Source organism: Epinephelus fuscoguttatus, linkage group LG9, assembly GCF_011397635.1.
Source record: "Epinephelus fuscoguttatus linkage group LG9, E.fuscoguttatus.final_Chr_v1".
Taxonomy (NCBI): domain Eukaryota; kingdom Metazoa; phylum Chordata; class Actinopteri; order Perciformes; family Serranidae; genus Epinephelus; species Epinephelus fuscoguttatus.
Genome location: NC_064760.1, coordinates 46,242,389 through 46,266,986, shown reverse-complemented (window position 1 = coordinate 46,266,986; position 24,598 = coordinate 46,242,389). Strand labels below are relative to the sequence as shown.

Sequence of the window (24,598 nt, the reverse complement as noted above, 5' to 3'; positions counted from 1 at the left end):
TTAAACGCATCTGTGACTCAGAAGATGATTTTGAAAGAAATGCTCATGAGATGAGTCAAAGATTTGAGAAAAGAGGATATAAACACAAGACTATAAATACAGCATACATTAAAACAAAAAGTGTCACTAGAGAACAGCTACTGGTTAAAAAACAGAGGCAACAACAGAGTTCTAATCAAGTGTATTTTGTGACACAGTATAGCAGTGAAGCAAATGGAATTAAACAGATTATTGAAAAAAACTGGGACATATTGAAATGTGACAGTTTACTCAGAGAGGCACTTCCAGATTCTCCACCCATTAGTTTCAGGAGAGCTCCAACACTTAACGATAAGCTTGTAAAGAGCCATCTTCCCCCTGTACAACAGAAAACCTGGTTGAGTACTAGGTCAGGTAACCACAAGTGTGGTAATTGCAATCACTGCAGTAATATGACAAAAACTAACTTTTTCACAGATGTTACATCAGGACGTAAATATATTATCAAGTCATTTATTAATTGTAATACCTCTTTTGTAGTTTACAGACTTGAGTGTCCATGTGGTCATTTTTATGTTGGAAGAACTAAACGCAAACTGAAGGTAAGATTGGCTGAACACAAACAAGCTATAAGAGCTGGTAATCCATTGTACTCTATGGCTCTACATTATAAAGAAGTTAACCATGGAAGCTGTGATTCTTTAAAGATTTCTGGCATTGACCACATTGCAAACTCTATAAGGGGTGGAGACAGATTAAAAAGGCTCTTACAGAGAGAATCTTTTTGGACATATACATTGAAAGCGACCCAATATCCAGGTTTAAATGGAGAACTGGACTTTTCTCTCTTTTTGTAAAGTGTTTGGGCTCCCTGTATTATAAGGCATATTGTTTTCTTTGTTTTTGGTATTACATATTTTTTGAGGGTTGTCTTCCCTCAGTGCACTTTCAAATCCCCAACTAAATAAATCATTTGCATTCTAAGGCCATTTAGAAAAGGTTCGAAGATGTTTTTGAGAACATAGTCATAGTCTTGAGAAATAATTGTTACTTACAATGGATTATAAATAAATTAAAACAATGAATTATTTACTTTATCTTTTTTTTCTTCTGCTTGGCAGTGTTTTTATGCCTTATACACTTTGAAGATATTACTTTAAAATTGAAACACTTAAAAAATAGAATGTCACTATAGATATTAATTCCTTCTAAAAACAACAGTTCTTGACTTTATTTTGAGAAATCAGACCTCTATCCATATTCCCATGCTGGCTGGAGCTTCATATTTATTGTACAGATGTTAAAGTGATATTAGTCTGAACATCTGACTCTTGATAATAAAGTGAATAAGGGTATTTAACCCTAACCCACCACTGACTGCTCCTATAAGATCCACTTGCTGGTTTGTTATTTTGTATTTTTTTAAGCTTTTAATCTTATCACAGGTTCTTCAGCCATGGACAGAGTTTGTCCAGTTCTCATGGAGGTGGAAAGCCAAGCTCAATAGCTTTTATGATTTTAGCAATAGCCTTGATGAAAACAGCTTGGAATGGTTGAAAGCTTGCGAAAAAAGCAAGTATGTGGACACTGAGTTGGGATTTGGGCCCCTAAAACATTCTTGTTACAACATTGGAGCCAAAAAGAAATTGTTATGATAACAGTTATGTATAGTCATTTTGTTGAGTCCTCTGTGTAGCTAAGGCTTCTTCTTCCCCAGTGGCTCTCCGGAACAGGGATGCCCTTTCTGATCACTGGCTCCACTACCAGCTCCAGCAGGCTGGGTGGCTCCGGCACTGCTAGCTCTGTTACTCTGAAAAGATTAGAATATGCCCGGCCCACCAGAACCAGCTGACCAGAGGAGACTCGGGGATCTGGTCCTCTAAGCCGTCGCCAGTACACCTTGAAGTGGCGCACGAGCTTTGTTGGGTAGTCCCAGTGCAGAGTGGCGTTGAGACGCAGGCAAGGAGAGGTAGACTCTGGTAAGGAACCAGCACCACGCAGCCACACCACGTCATAAATGCACAAGCCCTGAACCACCCCAGGGGGAACATGCAGACTGGCTCCATCCAAGAGCTTATAGAGAAGGGGGACAAAAACAATTAAAAAGGGAGGAATTCTTGTCTACATACATACTTGTGTTCAGCTGTGTTACATTTATACCTAGAAAAGGCTACTTTTTATGTGAAACTAGAATTACCACTTTGCAGTTGTATGCCTCTGCACACCACTCAAGTTGCACTTACAGTTTACATCCATGTCAGTGAAAACATGCATGCACAAGAAAGAGACAATGCAAAATTCAAAGATTCAAACTTCATGGGGCGTTGGTGGCTTTGTGGTTAGAGCAGGCGCCCCATGTACAAGGCTATTGCCGCAGCAGCCAGGTTCGACTCCAGCCTGCAGCCCTTTGATGCATGTCATTCCCTCTCTCTCCCCCTTTCACACTTGGCTGTCCTGTCCATTAAAGGCAAAATGCCCAAAAAAGATCTTATTTATTTATTTTTTTTTTTTTAAAAAATTGAAAATTCAAAGAAATTCCCTAGAGGTGTTCTTGATATATCACGTTCACGAGAATGACACAGAGGAGGTCACAGTGACCTTGACCTTTGACCACCAAAATCTAATCATTGTTCATTGTTAAGTCCAAGTTGGTGTTTGTGCCCAATCATTGGGAAAAAAAAACTGTTGAAGTAGCAACTGAAACACAATTACTGAATACTCAATAAAGTAGAGAAAATAATAAAGTAAAAATGTGAAAAATGATGTTTGTTGAAGTGTCACCTGAAGTGTAAGCACTGAAAGCAGTTGACATGTCAGCTTTAATGTAAGTGATAAATAAGTGACAAATTAGTGTCAGCTCCTGTGAATAGACTGGAAGACAATGTCAGTTGAAGTGTTGTTTGAAGTGCCAGCACTGAAAGCAGTTAAAACAACTTAAGAAGTTTTTCTATGTGTTTATATCTGGGCCTCTAACCCTGTACAGTATAGAGAACACATTCAACACAAGCATCTCCCTTTCTCACCATGATTTCTCCCACCCTGCAGCTGAAAGGTGTGTCCTGAGGCCCACCATCCCGCTGGATGTTGAAACAAACTTCTCGAAGAGCACAGCCACTAAGCTCCAACTGTGAACACCTACCACAGTGACATGAAGGGAACACAAAGACTGTATGATGAAGTCCATTAACTTAGCTGTTATTTACTGTTAGAGTGCCTTACCCAACAGTCCAACCATCTGGACTCAAGTTGCCACACAGCTGAGAGAACTGGCTCACCAACTGGAGCCCCTCATCCGGCACCATGGGGGACACAACGGTAACTGCACACGTAATGCATGGCATTAATATCCAACCCAGGACATAAAGATACAAATCTAAAGGACACATTTACAAAAATAAGCATTTGGGGTGCTAATAGCAGGAATAATATAATATCCCTGGGTGGGACATACTTGAGGCTGAAAATTTTTCCATAGAATATTTGATCCTTAATGGAATGACATGTTTTCTGTGAGAATTTCTCATACAAGTGTTCATAGCTGAATTCAGCAAATTCTCTTTAACTGCAAAACTCAGTATAAATCATTTGTTTCTGCCTGCTGAATAAAACCTTTTCATGAGTGGGTACACATTGATGAGATTCATTATTCCTAAATGATTATAGCTGAGGTAGGATGAGGCGGTATGGATACTAGATAGATTGTGAGAAATCAACCATTGACATCCTGGATGTCCATGTGTGTGCAAAGACTGGCGTCTGTTGTCTTCAGCTCCAAGGAAACTCTGATCCCAGTAGATGGCTTGTAGATGAGGGTCACCAGAGTCTTGGATGCCAGGGGTACATGGAGGGAGAAGATCCTGAGAGATTCACAACAGAGTACTGTGTATTAACTGTGAGACTTGCGTGTATGGGGAGGCAGTGTTGACAAGATCACTTTTCCCCCACATGAAAATAAGCAAGGGTGAACAAGAAGCACACACACTTGGCACAAACTGGAGATGTGAGTGGCAGGGATGAGTCCGTCCAGCAGCAGTGAAGAGCCTCCATTCCAGGCATCCTCGGGGCAGCCACGGCTGCTCAGCCAGCCCCGGCCCTCTAGCTCCTTATAGTAGTACAAGGGCTGGATCTCCTGGGCAGTCAGGTTAAACCAGCTCCTGTCTACCTCACGCTGCACACACACAAAACAAAAGTGCAGTCATCAAGCAAATATACAAACCTTCATTACATTTCCCTGAATAAACAAGCACACACCTAGAAAGAAAATGTTATAATCAACTAAATAATAATAATATAATAAATACAATCATACTGCAAGCCAGTGTAAAGATGTGAGGACTAGTGCGACATGATCAGTGCAGCTCTGGTGATGTCCCAATCAACTTTTTTGCTCCCGATCCTGATCTGAGTCATTTCACATTAAGTATCTGCCAGTATGAGTCCCAATATGATACTTGTATTTTCTTATATAATACACAGTGTACACTTATTAAAAACAATCCAATGAATATGCTATGTAACTGAATATCTGCAATACATTAAAAAATAGAACTAATGCTTTGTAATGTATGCTTTCTAGCACCACTGAAGTTGCAGTTACAGTTAACATCCATATCTGTCAAAATATGAGTGCTTATTCCCCCCTGCAGCACAGAAGATGTATACAATCAGCACAGTCTCAAGGTGGCCACCCAAGATTAGTGTCACCAATTCAATATCTGACCAAATGTCTAACCTTCTGTTCCTGAGATACGACATTGAACAATGGTCAGAAACTTCTGTTTCTTAATGTTGTTGTTGTTGTTTTTTTTTTTTTGTTTTTTTTTCTAAACAGAATAAAGAATAAAATAACCGTCTCTTAGATCTTTTAGGCCTTGTTGCTGTCTCATGGGAATTTCTCTGTCCCTTTCAGAGAGTATTCTTAGCAGTAGCTGAAATAAAACATGTGCTCATAACTCAGGCAAATAATAAAATAATGAACAGTCTTATACTACATTCGCTATTGTTTGAATATTTGGTGTTTCACAGAAGGCGGGGTGTAAAGTGTTGGAGAGACAGAGTTGGAGAGTTGACAATGGCTGCACTTACTTTGCAAGTAAACACCTGTGTAACAGCTGAAGTACAACAAAGGATAGGATTAGGTTCTGCATGGCTCAATATAGCCGATACTAATTATTTAAGAAATGCTTTGATTTGCCCCTACCACATAAAAAAGTACTGGATGTATTACTGAGTTCTAACAACAGCTACATGACAGAGTGCTGGATGTATCACTGAGTTCTAACAACAGCTACGTGACAAAGTGCTAGATGAAAAACAGTTCTAAGAATACATACAAGTGTTGTCAGTATTTGGCGCTTGTTGTGTCAATCCACGTATTATATTATTATTTATGCAGCATTTGGGTTGGTTTTAGATGCAGCAGCACTCACACTGAAAATTTTATCCTATGTCTGATACTTTGTGATGCTTTTTGGTCACTAAAACTTCAAATTCGCTGTGTCTGATATTGTCATGTAGGAGTAGAATGGGTCTTAGACTTTGCACCGAGAACAAACCGTCTGTCTCTGGCACAACGTCTATCTGCCACCTAACCAGTCTGATGACAAAGAGCCAGCTAAATATTTGGAGAAAATGTATAGCAATAATGAAATAATGCTTAAAATGTAAATAAACATTTTAAATCAAGCCCTCTACAGCCAGTAGATGAATTTAAATCTGCATCAAAACTTAGGTTTTGGTAACGTTCAAGTGGTTAAAGCAGAAACACTGGTAAATCAGTCTGCACTGATCTATAGATGAAAATCAGTGAATCCTACAGATTCTGTTGTCCACACAGACCCGTGTACTTCTGAAACCGTTTATCATTCTACATGATTTGGCTGTTTGGCCACACACAACGCACTTTGGGGCCCCCGAAACCGCGTTTCTTTGAAACCGGAGTCCAGGGTGAAGTTTTTGGAAGACTCCGGTGCCAGCGGTTGTGTGCAGATAGGATAACCGTAGTATTTTATTACCTGTCTCCATTGTTTGACATCAGAGCGATGGTAAATAGCTCTTTTCTAAAAGTTTGCTAAGTACTAAAATCCCACATCCTGTGTTAAATACAATGTGTCTTAACCACAGTTGGGTATAACGCGTTAAGCGTTAGAGTACTTTGATTACTTTTTGCAGTAACAAGTAACCTAACGCATTAGTTTGCTGTTTGAGTAATCAAATACTTGAGTACATTTTCAAACAAGCCATCAGTTACTTCCGTTACTTTTAGAACGCTGGTCCTTCAGCTCCAAAACAGCAACGACTGTCTTTTGGTTCTAATAACGGAGATAACGTTAAACCTATCAGTTCGGAAGAAGCCACGAAGCTTGTGGCTAGCTACGTGGTAGAAGAAATGCTGCCATTGTCTATGGTGGAGTCTAAAACATTCCGCACGATCGTCAGTAAAATCCCCACAACTCAACAGATGGAGGAGGACTCGCTGACAGACAGGTCAGACTCAGGACTTGCATTATGCCTGGTACACATTAGTACTACACAACTTTTCTGCCCGTTCTGAAAGTCACTATGTCACATTACACGATTGTGGAGTCATAAAATCGTGCGTGACTTGGCGACAGACATGACACACTACACGATGGTCCACACCAGTTATCCCGTTCGTCTTTCACGACGTGTGTGATGTCATCAGGTTATTCTTGTCCTATTTTTATTACTTTTACTATCTTTTGAGTCACTGTGTCTGTTCACGTGTCAGCCGAAATGTTGTTGTAGTAACGTAAAAAGCGTCAGCAGATGGCAGGAGCTAGATTTGAAGTACCGTATGTAAACATCCAAGCTGTTCCTACAAATGTTTCACAATAAAAGCCTATTTAGAAAATGGAGGGATTCTCTCAGCTGAGGTTATAAGGGGCTTTTAATTTGAAACAAATTCGGGAAGTGTTGAGTTTGAAATGACGCGATGCATTAACTTTATCAAGGCAACTGTAGCGGATAAAAAGTCAATATATAAAGATACAGAGGGAATGATAAATAACGGACTGTCTATAATGTAGTCTGTTTCAAATGAAGCTGGTAGCCTCTGCAGTTGTGGTGAGTAAAAGCCCCACCACTATTTGTTAATGTTATTACTTTATGTCCGTCTCCATTATGAGGACGTGACATTGTTTGCTAGCTTGATGCTAATGACAGTACTAGTAGTAGTCATCGGGTTGACAAAGTGCCTCTGCTGTTTCACACTATCATTTTCCCCTTTTACTCTGTGTTGTAACATCCCTAGAGGAAATATTAAAAATGCTTGGGTGTTGTTGTCATACAGTTGTCTATGGCAGCAGATCGTTCTGTGTTTCTATTGGTCAAAGTGACGGCTGTGATGGGAGAATTGGATCTCAGTGAAGGGCAAGTGGTCCATAACTTTAATTTTGGAGACAAAAAATGTAGGCTAAGCGCCCTGTGGTCCATTGCCCAATAGGAAATGTAGAATACTCAAAGGTACTTTAAAAGTACTTGAGTTACTTTACTCAGGGAGTAACAAAGTAAAGCAACTGGTTACTTTTCAAAAAAGTAACGCAGTAAAGTAATTTGATTACTTTTAAAGTAACCCTTACCCAACTCTGATCTTAACTATATTTACAATGAAGCTTGATTGTCTGCTCTGCACTTAGCCCATATGTGAATGTTTACCGTTGCTATGGCAACAAGTGACAGCTGACGTTAGCGTTAGTTAGCTTAGCTCAATCGTCCGACAAACAATAACCCAAAAAATTATAATTCAACATATTTTAACAAAATCAACAACAGCTACCAACAGTTACAGTCCTTAAACCCTTAGCTAATGTGTTGTCACAGGTTAAATTGTCAAAATTAAAGTAATAGCTTAAATCCCTGAGGAACTACGCTAGCATTAGCGACAGTTGCATCCACTCATATGCAGTTACCTTACATTACAGTTCCCTCAAACAATATCACAAAGCACAATACAAACTATATAAACAAATTATCTATTAAGGGTACACTACTGATAAAATCTGAAGGTGCTTAGGTGACATTTACCCACCTGAAAGAATAAATAAAACACATAGTGATTTTGCTGGTCTTCAGTAGCTTTACTCTAGGTGTAACTGCCAAGTGAAGAACCAGCCGTTTATATACCCAGATTTGCTCTTGTGCCTTTACTCAAATCAGTTATGCTTTAAATTGAATGGGGGGTATCTGTATGGTATCTGTAAAGATACAAAATCAATATTATATGCATAAAATAATGTCACAATTGAGTGGGCAGATACACATTAATACCCTATATGTCACACTAACTTTGTTTGTGAGCGTGCTATCTGCCCTCTTTGGATGGCATATCCAGCTGCTCGACCTAACGACCAACAAAGGAGGCTGCTCCTGTTGCTAGCTACCCCAACTACATTACCACGAAAGCAGTGACAGGCCTGCCAATGGAGGTCCAACCCAGCCGGATCCAGAACCGAATTGCGGTAGTGTAGTTGGTCATCCAGACGCCTCTGCTGTTGAATTAAGTCGTGCTACTTTTGTGGATCGGGTTGTTTTTATTTTCCGCACTTCCCTATTTCGGTATTAACTCTGACTTCTGATTGGTTAAAATGGCCTTTCCGTTAGAAGTTACATCGCCACCTACTGCTTTGGCATGTGTATTACATCACTTGGTAGCGGGTTTTGCTGTTTCGTGTGGATATCATATTTTTTTATCACACCACTCGTGCAGACAAATTTTTTTTGGAAACCAGAGCCCGAAAAACTTCGGTTTCAGAAGTACACGGGTCCGTGTGGACTAGACTGTATGAAAAGCTCCACATGCAGTTCATTAAACCCCTGCAGTGAAGGCAGCAGTGCCATTATGCACAACCATCATCTGTGTTTACCTTTATTTCCCTAGGGCTGGGTGACATGGCTTAAAAATAATATTGTAATATTTTTAGACTAAATCGCTATGCATATATATATCTCGAAATTTTGAAATCTCCTCTAAAAAACTGTAGAATACTGAAACACACAGTTATTAGATAAACTACAGTTACAATAAAGTTAAATAAAATAGCTACAGTCATAATAAAATTAAAGTACTGTTATAATAGAGTCCAATAAAATACTGTTATAATAAAGTTGAATAAAGTACTTTTACAATAAAGTTAAATAAAGTATTGTTAGAATTAAACAAATATAAGCAGAGCCACTGGTGCTTTTATTTTGAAGTACCTGGCTCGTCTTAGGCTGGAAGTGTTGATTTCTCTGCTGTGAACTTGAAGCTTCTGGTCAACAGTTGTTAGCAGTTAGCAGAAAGTTGAACTGTTGCCGCAGCGTCTTTAAATGTGAGGATTTATTCACTGTGAGCTGGAAACTCACTAACAGCTCTCCAGCTCATATATCAATAGTATTTGCAAGTTGCACTAGTGCTCCATGGTCGAAAAATATGACTAAATAGTCGTGGTCTGGAGCCCTACAGATACAAAGAGATACACCATGTCTGCTCACACTATCAATAATCTCATTAAGTTAAACTGTAACCGTGGCGATGTCAAATGTGATAATTCGTTATTTTTATTTATTTGAAATGCAGCAAATGGCCACAGGCTGGAATTGAACCTGTGGCTGCTGCTGACAAAGGACATTGCCTTTGTACATGGAAGGCCTGCTCTAACCACTGAGCTACCGGGTGCCCATGTGTCATGCTTGTGAGTCTTTGTGTGTTTGAGAGAGAGAGAGAGAGGGAGAAAGAGCCACAGGAGAGAGAGAGAGAGAGAGAGAGAGAGAGAGAACCAAAATGCTAAAGCTTGTCTCATGTTAGTGACTTAAAAAAACGCTGTGACCATTTATACTTGATGTTTGTGATAGTCATTTTATACCAGGTTACAACTAAATAACTACAGGGACATGTTGAATTACCAGGGCTTATTAATCCTTTCTGACACTGTTGTGTCAAAACAATGAGGATATGATCTGAGCATTTGCAACATGAGATGCAGAAGTACTATGTCTGAATTAGAGGTGGATTAATGCAATCATATAAATAGTTTCTTTGATAACTGCGCTGATGAACTATTCAAAAGCCCACACCATCTGCCTCTAGTTGCAGATCCACCTCCTGCAGTACCTGTCCTCTCCAGTAGATAGCCTTCCCAAAGCCCTGGCAGAAGGAGGAGATGAACGGGAGAGGTGAGGTTGGCGATGAATGTACAGGTAGTCCGACAGAAGAGCCCAGAACCTGCAGGCAGGACAGCGCACTGTTTAAAAACAGCCTCACTGACTGACATGCATACATCCACATTAAAGGTCACTGTGACGTCTGTGTTAATGCTATGTTGATCTTACTTGTCCTGATTCTTGCGAAATTCGGTCCTATCATTGTGAGTCTCGTACACCCACCCTGGAGCAAAGATGGCTACAGAGAAGTTGTGCTTCCGAATGATTTCCAGTGCCTGTTGATGACCAAAACAAAACAGTCCATACTGTAAATGTTTTGATGATGATCAATGTAGAGGGCTGCATTGGGACTGGGTCCCGCCAGGTCCCGCTGGAACCAACGCAAATATTGCGGAGCGGGCGGTTTGGACTTTGCTGTGGGCGGAACCGCGGCTAAAAAAAACCCACTGCGGGATCTTGGTGCACATGCATAAGCATTTCCACTCTATATTTATTCATAAATGGACGAATATGCCCTGGCCTGAACCAGCTTTCATACCAATTTGCCGCTTGCTCCGCCTGTCTGTCTGTCAGCTCCATCTGTCATGAGACAAAGGCAAGGCAAGGCAAAGCAAGGCAAGGCAAGGCAAGGCAAGGCAAGTTTATTTGTATAGCACAATTCAACACAAGGTAATTCAAAGTGCTTTACAGAGACATTAAAAGCAACAAGACACAATTTAAAACAATAAAAACAGTCAATTATAAAGGGAAATAGAAACTGAGAATGATAGTGATAATAAAATACAGTAACATAAAATAAAAACAGGCTCAATACATTGCATCTAAGAGCACTGCATACACAGTCATTATCGTTAACAAACTATAGAACATTTGTATAGCTGCCTAAGCTATACGGCCAAGGGCCCAGGGCATGATAGGCCTTATCACTCCTGCGACTGCTTGCCACCAAAAAGAGCTCTTAGACAACATTTAAGTTTAATTTCAAAAACCGGCTCTGTCAGAGATTTCAGCTAGGATCTCTTGTCCCTGGCTCTGAACCATCTTGAATTTGGTTGGTTGGGTCTGTTTTTTAATGAGTGTATAGGACGTCTCCCTTAATAATACACCCAATGCCCGCCCACTATTTGCTCTTGAGTCCTTCACTCAGAGTCTTACCGTCCCGCTGGACACAGGTTCCACACACTGGTCTTATTCAGATTGTAATCAACTCTAAAGATCCATCATAGGATGTCTCCCTTCTAGATCTGAATTCACAGCTTGCTCCCGTGTCGAGTCACAGCAGCTGACTCAGACTTTCCGGTCACCCCCCGCAGGGATGACGACAGCCCAACCTCTTAATTCCTTAGACTCTGAAACCTCTCCTATTGGAGATTTCAGCCCGGACTCAGTCCTCAGCCCTGAAATCTCTGACATTTGCAGCCAATTTAACAATAAACCCAAATAGAACAGTCAGGATAAGAAAAAAGTAGAATAATAAAAGGCATAAATCAGCAGTGTGTAGTTAAAAAGTACGGGCAGTAGAATACAGTAGGTAAGTATTTAATCTAAGAGTACACTTCAGTAAACAATAGTGTTTTTAGACCTGATTTAAAGGACCTGACAGTTTGAGCAGACCTCAGATCTACAGGAAGTTTGTTCCACAGGTGAGGAGCATAATAACTGAATGCTGCCTCACCTTGCTTGGTTCTTGCTCTTGGAACACACAACAAACCTGTTCCAGATGACCTAAGGGGTCTGGATGCTTCGTAGGGAACCAGTAGATCAAGCATGTATTTTGGTCCGAGACCATTCAGGGCTTTGTAGACCAGCAGTAAGATTTTAAAATCTATTCTTTGACTCACAGGAAGCCAGTGTAGCGATTTAATGACCGGTGTAATATGGTCCAGTTTCCTGGTGTTTGTAAGGACTCTGGCGGCAGCGTTCTGAATCAGCTGCAGCTGTCTGATTGATTTTTTGTTAAGGCCTGTAAATAAGCCATTGCAATAATCCAACCTACTAAAAATGAATGCATGAATAAGTTTTTCCATGTCTTGTTTAGACAGAAACCCCTTAATTCTAGCTATATTTTTCAGGTGGTAATAGGCAGATTTAGTAATAAACTTTAAATGGCTGTTGAAGTTCAGGTCTGAGTCAATAATAACACCAAGATTTCTGGCTTGATTTGTAGCTGTCAATGACATAGAGCCAAGGTGGGCGCTGATCTTTGCCCTTTCATTTTTAGGGCCAAAAATTAATACCTCTGTCTTTTCTGGATTTAGCTGGAGAAAATTCTGGCACATCCAGTCATTGATTTGATGAATACAGTCACTCAATGAGAGTAAGGGACTGTAGTCATGTGATGACACTGAGATATAGAGTTGTGTGTCATCGGCATACGCATGATAGGAGATGTTGTGATGTTCCATAAACTGGGCTAGGGGTAGCATATAGATGTTGAATAGAAGTGGTCCGAGAATGGACCTTTGAGGAACCCCACATGTGATCGTAGTTCGCTCAGATTCATGGTTACCAATTGACACAAAAAAGTCCCTATCTTCTAAGTAAGATTTGAACCATTGTAGCACAGTGCTGGTGAGTCCCACCCACTTTTCCAATCTGCTAAGTAGTATATTATGATCAACTGCATCAAATGCAGCACTGAGATCTAGGAATACCAGGACAAAGGATTTGCATGCATCATTATTCTGATGAATATCATTTAAGACTTTGATAAGTACAGTCTCTGTGCTGTGGTGTGGCCGAAATCCAGACTGAAATGTGTTAAAAAGATTGTTTTGCATCATAAAGGTATGGGTTTGCTGGAAGACAACCCTTTCAATAATTTTCCCCACAAATGGCAGATTTGATATTGGCCTATAGTTACTAATTGTTGTGGCGCCCAGATTTGATTTTTAGGAGAGGTTTTATTACTGCAGTTTTCAAGGCCTGAGGAAACTGGCCTGCTTTAAGAGAAGTATTTATTATCTGCAGTACATCCAGAACTATGCAGTTAAAAATGGTTTTAAAAAAGTGTGAAGGCAGAATATCAAGGCAGCATGTTGTGGGCTTTAATTTTGAAACCGTTTCTGTTAGAGTTGTGTAATCTAGGAGGCTAAAATGTCCTAGATTAACCAGAGGACAGGAAGGCACAAGTGTTATCATTCCTGAGCTGGAGCTGCACACTGCATGTCTTATCTGTAATATTTTGTATGTGAAGAAGGCTGCAAAGTCATTACATGACTTGTTGGACAGTAGTTCAGGAGGGAGTGATGCTGTGGGGTTGGTCAGTCTGTCCACTACAGAAAAAAGTGTGCGGGCATTATTACTGTTTCTGTTGATAATCTCTGAAAAATATGATTGCCTTGCATTCTTCAGTTCCTGGTTATAGATGTGAAGACTCTCTTTATAAATGTCGTAATATACCTGCAGTTTGTTTTTCGCCACCTGCGTTCAGCTTGTCTACATACTCTTTTGTATTCTTTAACCAGTGTGGCGTTTCTCCAGGGTGCCTTTTTCCTACCTGACAGAACTTTGGTCTTAACTGGGGCGATAGAATCAATCTAGAATCAATCACAACAAACTGCTTACACGGTCATCAACTAGAGGTGAGGGCAGGGTTGGTGATGGTGTAAAACCCTAGGTGAATAATGCACAGGTGTTATCATTTATATAACGCTTTCTGATCACCTCTGCTTCACTTTTCATAAGATTAGCAGGGGTGGTCATTTTGAACGAAACACAGTAATGGTCAGATAAAGCGACATCGTTCACCACAACCTCAGAGATATTAAGACCTTTGGAAATAATTAGATCTAATATGTGTCCTCTGTTATGTGTTGGTTCTGTGACATGCTGAGAAATCCCAAAGTTATCCAGAATATTTAACATTTCTTTAGCACACCCATCTGCAAGATTATCAACATGAATGTTAAAATCTCCCACTAAAACAACACAGTCAAAATCCATGCACACAATAGACAGCAATTTGGCAAACTCATCAAAAAACCTTGCATCATATTTGGGGGGTCTGTAGATGGTCACTAAAATTGCTCGACAGGGGGATTTTAACTGAGTGGCAACATATTCAAAGGAGTCAAACTGACCATAAAACATTTGCTTACACTGGAAGCTGTCCTTGAACAGAGTGGCAACTCCGCCTCCTCTCTTATGTATTCTTGCTTCACTAAAGAAACTAAAATTTGGAGGGGTTGTCTCAATCAAAACTGCTGCACTATTTTCCTGACCTAGCCAAGTTTCAGTTAAAAACATAAAATCAAGTTTGTGCTTGTTAATAAAATCATTGATTAAGAAGGATTTGCCAGCCAGAGACCTGATATTTAGAAGTGCTAGCTGTGAAACGTTATCTGGCATAAGTTTAGAGACAGACTGTGATTGACATGAGATACATATCAGATTTGATGGGTTGACCGTCCTTGAGTTTCTGCAGTTGTTTTTATTTTTGCCATGCCACCGGCTGAGTGAAATTGCCGGCATAAGGGGGAAAGCGGCATGGTGACTTGTCCTATCTCTTCTTTTCTTGACATTCTTGCTGGGACAGAGACAATCTCTGCAGGTTTCTTGTGATGTGGAGGACAGAGTCACAGACCGTGACGTCATCATCATGGGAGGCGGTTGTTGTTTTGGGAGCAGTAATTGTCTGTCTGTCTGCTCCCTGTGTACTGACCTTCCTGCTTATCAATGCATATGTGTTCTGATAAGATGACTCGATGGTGTGATGTATGTTGCAGCAAGATGTCTGGAGCCAAGGTTGTTTGGGTGAATCCCATCTGGCATGAAGCGGCTTTTTATGTTCCAAAAAGTATTAAAATTGTCAATAAATCCAACCTGTTGCTCGAGGCAGGCTGATGACAGCCAGGTTCTTAAGCCAAGGAGTCTGCTGAAGGACTCGCAACCTCTGCTGAGTGTTGGGATAGGTCCAGAGATGAAAGACACCCCTGAGTGAAGTTTTTTAAGTGTTTCCAATAAAAACAAAAAGTCTTTCTTTAGGGTCTCAGACCCAGATTTATTCGTGAGGATGTCAAATGAGCCAGCATGAATAACAATCTTCTTAATATGTGGCCGTGTAGACATGATGTCTGGTAACATAGCCGCCACCTCTCTGACTGATGTGTTATTCACAGTTAGATTTTCAGTCTGGCCATTTCCACCTGCCTTGTCATAAAATCCCCAATCAGAATAGTGTCTATCCTCTTAGCTTTGTTTTTGGCAGAATGCTCTCTCGCTCTTGGCCTGGCACTGGCTTGTGACCCGTTAACTTTGTTATTGCTCAGTTGCATAGTCTCACCTTTATGAGTTAAGCCACTGTGTTTCCTCTGTTGCCGCTCTGTTTCCGTGGTGTGTGCGAGGGGGGACACAGAGCTGTCCGCGTGGGGAGCCTGCCAGCTTTCAGCCGGGAGGGGAGCTGCCGGCAGAGTATGACTCCCGGACTGGGGAGACGTGGAACGGGCTGCATCATCCTTGAGCTTATCGGAGTCCGGCGCTTCGACCCGCGATGACAGGCTCAAATCTGTTGGAAAGGCTGAGGTGGGATGAGAGACCGATGCCGAGCGAGGTCCTTTTTTTGCTCCGTAACCAGACCACCTCCGACCATTGCGGCTTACGACGGGGCATTGAACTGCTGGACTGCGGAGGAGAGGAGGTAGGATCCCAGGCTACTGTGTCCTGAAGGGCAGCTTTTAACGAGGAGATCTGTAGAAACTGCTCGTGAGCCACGTCCATGGTGTTTGTCAGCAGCTCAGATTGGGACTTGAGTTCCACTGACAGCCTTCGGATGTCTTCCTTGAGGTTGGCAATGATCCTGCTTTTCTTAACGAGTTGCTGGTTTTCATCGGGAGGGCTGGATGTAGCCATTAGCTTAGCAAAGCAAGCTAAGGTGCTACAGGTTGCTTCACAAGTCAGCTCCACTCAGGCTTCAAACGAGGAAATCTCTCTTCCTCTTCCACTATAAAGTCATTTATAGAGACAGTATCTACCTTCACAACGTGTGCCGTCCTGTTTTAATTTAAAACTGTTCAAGTGTAACAATCTTTCATCAGAAGGGTGAGCCTCAGAGGTCTCTGCTCTCTCTCTGCTCTCTCTCTGCTGTAGAGACAGTGGGGGGAAAAAAAACAAAAACAAAACAAAACATGAAAGAAGACATGCAGTTTATTGTGTTTCACCAGCGACAAGCTGTCATTACGCGTGACAATTACGCACAGCTGCGCGCTCTTTATAACTCTCTGTGTGAACCTATGTTGCATAATAAAGATTTGCCCCCTCGTAATTTTTAACCGCCCCCTCAGTAACTTCATCCTGGCGCCAGGCTTGACTTAACCTCAATCACTGCGTGATTATATAAAGGTAGAAAAATAAATAAAATACAGAGAAGGAGAATAGAATAAGAAACAGCCTTTATTTCGTTAAAAACTAAATGAAAACAACGAAATAGGAGCGCTATTCCTGACCAGTGCGAAAAAGACATGCAGGCCAGAGAAACAAAACAAACAACCCCATGAATCTCTTTATTAATAGCCTATAAAATGACGTGTTTTCTCCTGCGGGATGGGAGAAGACACAAAATCATCAATCTCTATTACTGTGCGGGCATAAATTCTCAGAGTTTTGTGGGTGCGGGCAGGAGTGGACATACACATTGCGGGAGCGGGCATGAGTGTAATACACACGTTGCGGTTGTGGGCGGTAATGGTCAGAAATTCAGCGGGAGCGGGCAGGAGTGGGTTGAAGAAAACAGTCCCACACAGGGCTCTAGATCAATGCTTCTTCATAAGCAGAAACACATGTTCCACAGTGTTTACCTTATTGGTTTCCAACTTTCCTCCCACCACGTTGCCTCGGGCAAACACATCCACTCCAATATAGACGCGTCAGACTGGCGGCCCTGGACCCCACTGTAGTCCTTCATCCACTCCAGGTTCTGCTCTGTCCAGTTGTAGTTGGTGAAGAAACCATCACAAGCATCGAAAAACATCCTGTTATGGAGAGATTGCAATACAATGTTGGATATTAATGAACAGGCAAATTGGTCAAGTTATAGGAAAAACCACTTTTCTTCTAACTATTAGAGGCAAAATTCATGACCTCCGGCCCTCAGATAGTACCTATCTAACCTCAAACACAGCTGTAAAATCTAATATATATTTAGATTGCTTCTCCCCAATTTCTCTTCAAGAATTGACTGCAGTGATTTCTTCATCCAAATCATCAACGTGTCTCTTAGACCCCATCCCAACTAGGCTACTTAAGGAGGTCTTTCCTTTAGTTAACACTCATATATTAGATATGATCAATATATCCTTATTAACAGGCTATGTACCACAGTCTTTTAAGATAGCTGTAATTAAACCTCTACTAAAAAAGCCCACCCTGGATCCAGAGGTGTTAGCCAATTATAGACCAATATCTAATCTTCCCTTTATGTCAAAGATCCTTGAGAAAGTAGTCGCAGACCAGCTGTGTGATTTTCTCCAGGATAATAATTTATTTGAGGAATTTCAGTCAGGATTTAGAGTGCATCATAGCACTGAGACAGCTCTAGTTAAAATTACAAATGACCTTCTGATTGCTTCAGACAAAGGACTCGTCTCTGTACTTGTTTTATTAGATCTTAGTGCGGCGTTTGACACAATTGACCATCAAATTCTGCTGCAGAGACTGGATCACTTAATTGGCTTAAAAGGTTCAGCACTGAGCTGGTTTAAATCTTATTTATCTGATCGTTTTCAGTTTGTTGACGTTCATAATGAATCATCCTTACGTACTAAAGTTTGTTTTGGAGTTCCGCAAGGTTCTGTGCTCGGACCAATCCTGTTTACTCTATATATGCTTCCTTTAGGTAACATCATTAGAAATCACTCTATAAATTTCCATTGTTATGCGGATGATACTCAGTTGTATTTATCAATGAAGCCAGAAGAAAGCAATCAATTAACTAAACTCCATAATTGCCTTAAAGACATAAAAACTTGGATGAGCACCAATTTCCTGATGTTAAATTCAGACAAAACTGAAGTTATTGTTCTTGGCCCCAAACAACTCAGAGACTCTTTATCTGATGACACAGTTTCTCTAGATGGCATTGCTCTGGCCCCTGCCACTACCGTAAGAAACCTCGGAGTAACATTTGATCAAGATTTGTCTTTTAATTCTCATTTAAAGCAAACCTCACGGACTGCATTTTTTCATCTGCGTAATATTGCGAAAATTAGGCCTATCCTGACCCGAAAAGATGCAGAAAAATTGGTCCACGCTTTTGTTACCTCAAGGCTGGATTATTGTAACTCTCTATTATCAGGTAGCTCTAGTAAGTCCTTAAAAACTCTCCAGCTAATTCAGAATGCAGCAGCACGTGTACTAACAGGAACTAAGAAACGCGATCATATCTCTCCTGTTTTAGCTTCTCTGCACTGGCTCCCTGTAAAATCCAGAATTGAATTTAAAATCCTACTGTTAACTTATAAAGCTCTAAATGGTCAAGCTCCGTCATATCTTAGAGAGCTCATAGTACCATATTATCCCACCAGAACACTGCGCTCTGAGAACGCAGGGTTACTTGTGGTCCCTAAAGTCTCCAAAAGTAGATCAGGAGCCAGAGCCTTTAGCTATCAGGCACCTCTCCTGTGGAATCATCTTCCTGTTACGGTCCGGGAGGCAGACACCGTCTCCACATTTAAGACTAGACTTAAGACTTTCCTCTTTGATAAAGCTTATAGTTAGGGCTGGCTCAGGCTTGCCCTGTACCAGCCCTTAGTTAGGCTGACTTAGGCCTAGTCTGCCGGAGGACCCCTCTATAATACACCGGGCCCCTTCTCTCCTTCTCTCTCTCTCTCGTATCCTATTACTGCATCTAGCTAACCCGGCCATTCTGGATGTCACTAACTCGGCTTCTTCTCCGGAGCCTTTGTGCTCCACTGTCTCTCAGATTAACTCATATCACAGCGGTGCCTGGACAGCGTGACGTGTGTGGTTGTGCTGCTGCCGTGGTCCCGCCAGATGCCTCCTGCTGCTGCTGCCATCATTAGTCATTAGTCATACTTCTTCTGTTATTATACAAATATGACTATTGTCACACATGTATACTGCCAGATATTAATACATACTTTCAACATATTGTACCGCAGTAACCAGAACTATAACTATAATATTATTACTTTCATTAATGTTGTTGTAAGATACTGTCATTACCTTCATCTCTCTCTCTCTCTCTCTCTCTCTCTGTGTCATATGGATTACTGTTAATTTATCATGTTGATCTGTTCTGTACGACATCTATTGCACGTCTGTCCGTCCTGGAAGAGGGATCCCTCCTCAGTTGCTCTTCCTGAGGTTTCTACCGTTTTTTTTTCCCCGTTAAAGGGTTTTTTGGGGAGTTTTTCCTTATCCGCTGTGAGGGTCATAAGGACAGAGGGATGTCGTATGCTGTAAAGCCCTGTGAGGCAAATTGTGATTTGTGATATTGGGCTTTATAAATAAAATTGATTGATTGATTGATTGATTGATTCATTTGTATGGATCACATCCAACATGAGTTTCAATTTTCTGACGATACCTGCTGCCTGCAGGTTCATCTAACTCTTTTATGTAGTCACATTCTTCTATTTCCAATTGACACTTCCTGCCCTCCATCTGAATTTTGCACATCATAATAGTCACGCGATTGCAGACAAGCTATTGCTAGCAGCTGACAGTATCATGATTGGGTATGAAAAACACATAATCAAAAGGCTCAGCTGTTCACAAGCAAGGATGGCACAAGGTTCACTACTTTGTGAAAAACTCTGTGGACAAATAGTCCAACAGTTTAAGAGCAACGCTTCTCAAAGCATAATGTGGGGATTTTACCATCTACAATCCAAATTATCATCATCAAAAGATTCAGAAAATCCAAAGATATCTCTGCACTTAGGGGACAAGGCTGAAAACCAATACTAGATGCCAGTGACCTTTGATCCCTGCATTTAAGACTAACATGACTGAATAAAGGATATCACTTCCAGTAAACACAGCTCATTGCTGCATCTACAAATTCAAGTTAAGACTCTACCATGTTAAGTGAAAGCCATGCATCAACAACATCCAGGCACACCGCTGACTTCTCTGGACTCGAGCTCATCTGAGCTGGACTGACACAATGTGGAAAAGTGTGCTGTGGTCTGCCGAGTCCACATTTCAAAGTGTTTTGGGAAACCATGAACATCATGTCCTTCAGGCTAAAGAGAAAAAGGACCATACAGATTCAATCAATATCAATCAATATACTTTATTTAACCAGGTAAAATACTCATTGAGATAAAATAGCATGGTCTTTGATTTATCTGCATTCAGCACTAACTTGAGCTGAGTCAAACAGAACTGAACAATGTCAAAGGCTGACTGCAACAACTCAAACGATTTTAAAGCTGAAGAAGAAGATAAATAAATTAACAATAAATTACTGTATCATCAGCATAAAAATGGGACACAGCATCAGATAAATTATCACAAAGATTATTCACATAATTTGTGAACAACAGTGGCCCTAATATGGAACCTTGAGGCACGCCCTTTAGAACAGGGAGGAAAGAGGAAAAAGACCCGGCGGCCTGGACACACTGCGTTCTACGTGATAATTAATTAGAGAACCAGTTTACAGCCTGGTTAGATAAGCCAATCTTTTGGAGTCTATCTGCAAGAATGACATGGTCGACTGTGTCAAATGCCTTTGACAAGTCTATAAAAAGAGCTGCACAATATTTCCAGCCGTCTAGTGCCTCTATGATGTCGTTTACCACTTTAACAGCGGCAGTTATTGTACTGTGCTGTTTTCAAAACCTGACTGATATTGTGAGAGGAGACCATGAGCATCTAAAAAGCATTTGAGTTGTTCACTGACCAACTTTTCTAAAACTTTGGAGAGAACACACAGTTTAGAGATTGGCCTACAGTTGTTAACTACAGAGGGATCACCACCTTTCAGCAGGGGAAGAACATAAGCACACTTCCATATTCTCGAATCTTATTTTCAGAAAGAGTTAAATTAAAAATATGACACAGAGGTTCTGCTATAAAATCTGCAGCTGACCTCAAAAAGAAGGGCTCAAGATTGTCAGGTCCAGCAGATTTACTTAGATCCAATTGCTGTAGAGCCCTAAGGACCTCAGCTACATCAAAAGGAGTCAGATCAAATCCTGAAGCAGTAGCATTAAAAGGTGGTGATTGAAGGCAAACCCCTTGTACATTTGATTGATGTGGATGTGAAGACTCAAATAAGAGATCCTGAAGAAACAAAGTGCTCATTAAAATAATTAAGAATGGCTGGTTTGTCAGCTAGAGTATGTCCATCTTTTAGTATGCAAACAGGCAATTCGTATGTGGTTTCATCCCCAAATGAAGATTTGACTACTTTCCAAAACTTCTTAGGATCATTTAGGTTACGGGTAGTTTTACCAACATAAAAATCAGACTTAGCCTTTTTAACAAGGGAAGTAAAGCGATTTCTTAGCTGTCTGAATATCAGCCAGTCATCATGGAATTTAGATTTTCTGGCCTTAGCCCAGGCATCATCCCTTGCTTTAAGGAGACTGGACAACTCAGGGGAGAACCAAGGATTATTTCTACCCTTCACTCTAAATTTGCGGAGGGGGGCATGTTTATTTATAATAATACTAAGAGCATCATAAAAGTACTTCCAGGCCAGCTCTACATCATTAAAAAGTGAGATCTTGGACAAATCAAAGTGCCATAAATCATGATGAAAACCCTGCTCACAAAAATGTTTATAATCACGTTTTAGAATAATACATGGCCTTGCTTTTGGGAGCTTAACTCATCTGATAGTGGCTATAACACAATGATCGCTCATGTCATTTGCAAAAATACCAATATCTGAATATTTATGAGGAGAATTATTTAAGAATAAATCAAGAAGAGAGGATTTCTCTGGACATTTAAGGTTTGGGTGTCCTGACCCGTTAACTATTTGTGTTAGGTTAAAAGAATCACTCATAGATTTAAAACTATCAGAAACAGAAGATAACCAATCCCAGTTCAGATCTCCTGTGAGAAGAATCTCATTGAAGTCTAAAGTCGAAAGCTGTTTATTCAATGATGATAAAGTCTCACTACTAGCAGAGGGCGGTTTATAGCAGCCTACGATGGTGAGAAAGTGGCCATTTAGAAGCTCCAACTTCAGAGCAAGAAATTCAAATTGACTGCTGAGGGAAAGAGATGATTGAACAGTAACATGAAATTTCTGTCTGACATAAATTGCTATGCCACTACTTTTTCTGGGACGGTCACAACGATAAACATTCATTCATTCTAACCGCTTCATCCTCTTGAGGGTCGCGGGGGGGCTGGAGCCTATCCCAGCTGATATCGGGCGAGAGGCAGGGTACACCCTGGACAGGTCGCCAGACTATCGCAGGGCTGACACATAGAGACAAACAACCATTCATGCTCACATTCACACCTACGGACAATTTAGAGTTATCAATTAACCTAGTCCCCAATCTGCATGTCTCTGGACTGTGGGAGGAAGCCGGAGTGCCCAGAAAGAACCCACGCTGACACGGGGAGAACAAACTCCACACAGAGGGGCTCCCACAACTGGGATCGAACCGGCAATCCTCTTGCTGTGAGGCGACAGTGCTAACCACCACACCACCATGCCGCCCAACGATAAACATTGTAACCTTTAATAGCAATGTCTTTGTCTGTGATGGATTTCTTTAGCCAAGTTTCAGATAGGACAAGAATGTCAGTATCAGTTGATTTAACCCAGATTTTAACTAGGTCAAGTTTTGGCAATAGACTTCTGACATTTAGGTGTACAACACCAAGCCCTGATCTGGATTTAAAATCAATTGGAGTACTAAAACAGTTTATATCAGGGCGGGGTTGAGTTCAATATTACCAGACAATAAAAGCAAAAGAAAAATAAAACATTTCTTCCTCACTGGATGTGTAGATACTGGTTGAATAGAACTATGCCTATTCCTTGGACTGCTAGGACTTGGGGGATAAGAATAAAGCGATAGCAACCAGTCATATGCACTAAATAATACAACAAAGTGAGGCAAAATGGCATCATCAGTACAATGCATGGTCCGGGTGGGACAGAACTTGAAAAAAATGGTAATCCAGCCGGTGCCTTTTCTGGGAAGCAAGTAATGATGAAGAGTAATACAGTCTTCCCTGTATTCAATGGGATGCCTACTGTTCCCAACCACTTCAAGTTCACTGATGGTAGGCAGAGAGAAAAAAGCCAGAAGAGCAAGCACTACATTTGCCATGATGAAAAACAATAGCTGAGTGCAACTAGCTGTTGCAGGGCTGGTGGAGGCTAGCTGCTGCAAGGCTGCTGCAGGGCTAGTGGAGGCTAGCTGCTGCAGGGCTAGTGAAGGCTAGCTGCTGCAGGGCTGGTGGAGGCTAGCTGCTGCAAGGCTGGTGGATGCTAGCTGCTGCTAATTTTCAGGTGGAAAAGGATTTTTTTTTTTTGCCTTAACTTTTCACTGTGAAGTTTAAATGATGATTGCACAGTATAATGGCTATAGCTGCTGTGAAACTGTGCCTGCTTGGGCAACAAAAAAGGTTGTATTGGGTGTGTCAGTACAGGTCAAACAAGAAAGGACAGCAGAAGAGATACCCGCAAACCAATGTAACTAGGCTACAAAGCCACAAAAAGGTCCACAGGCTGAGATCACTGTAGAACTAGTACAGTTATTTAGAACATTTGTGCACAAAAAAGTGCTTGAAGCTCAAAAACATGATTGTGAATATACAGCAGTTAACATTTCAGTCCCTGACTATCATCAGTCCACAGATTAGAGGGCTGCATTGGGACTGGGTCCCGCCGGGTCCCAATGCAAATATTGTGGGAGCGGGCGGTTTGGACTTTGCTGCGGGCAGGAACGGGTGGCTAAAAAAACCCACTGCAGGATCTTGGTGCACATGCATAAGCATTTCCACTCTATATTTATTCATAAATAGACAAATATGCCCTGGCCTGAACCAGCTTTCATACCAATTTGCCGCTTGCTCCACCTGTCTGTCTGTCATGAGACAAACATGAAAGAAGACGTGCAGTTTATTGTGTTTCACTGGCGACGAGCTGTCATTACGCGTGACAATTACACACGGCTTCGCGCTCTTTATAACTCACTGTGTGAACCTATGTTGCATAATAAAGATTTGCCCCCTCGTAATTTTTAACCGCCCCCTCAGTAACTTCATCCTGGCGCCAGGCCTGCCTTAACCTCAATCACTGCGTGATTATATAAAGGTAGAAAAATAAATAAAATACAGAGAAGGAGAATAGAATATGAAACAGCCTTTATTTCGTTAAAAATTAAATGAAAACAACAAAATAGGAGCACTATTCCTGACCAGTGCATCAAAAGACATGCAGGCCAGGAAATGAAACAAACAACCCCATGAATCACTTTATTAACAGCCTATAAAATGACGTGTTTTCTCCTGC

General features: G+C 41.1%; 1 pseudogene; it reads right to left on the bottom strand.

Annotated features, from left to right (window-relative positions):
• Positions 1 to 939: 939 nt before the first annotated feature.
• Positions 940 to 24,598, bottom strand: part of LOC125894692 (cytosolic endo-beta-N-acetylglucosaminidase-like) — a 38,570-nt pseudogene continuing 14,911 nt past the window's right edge.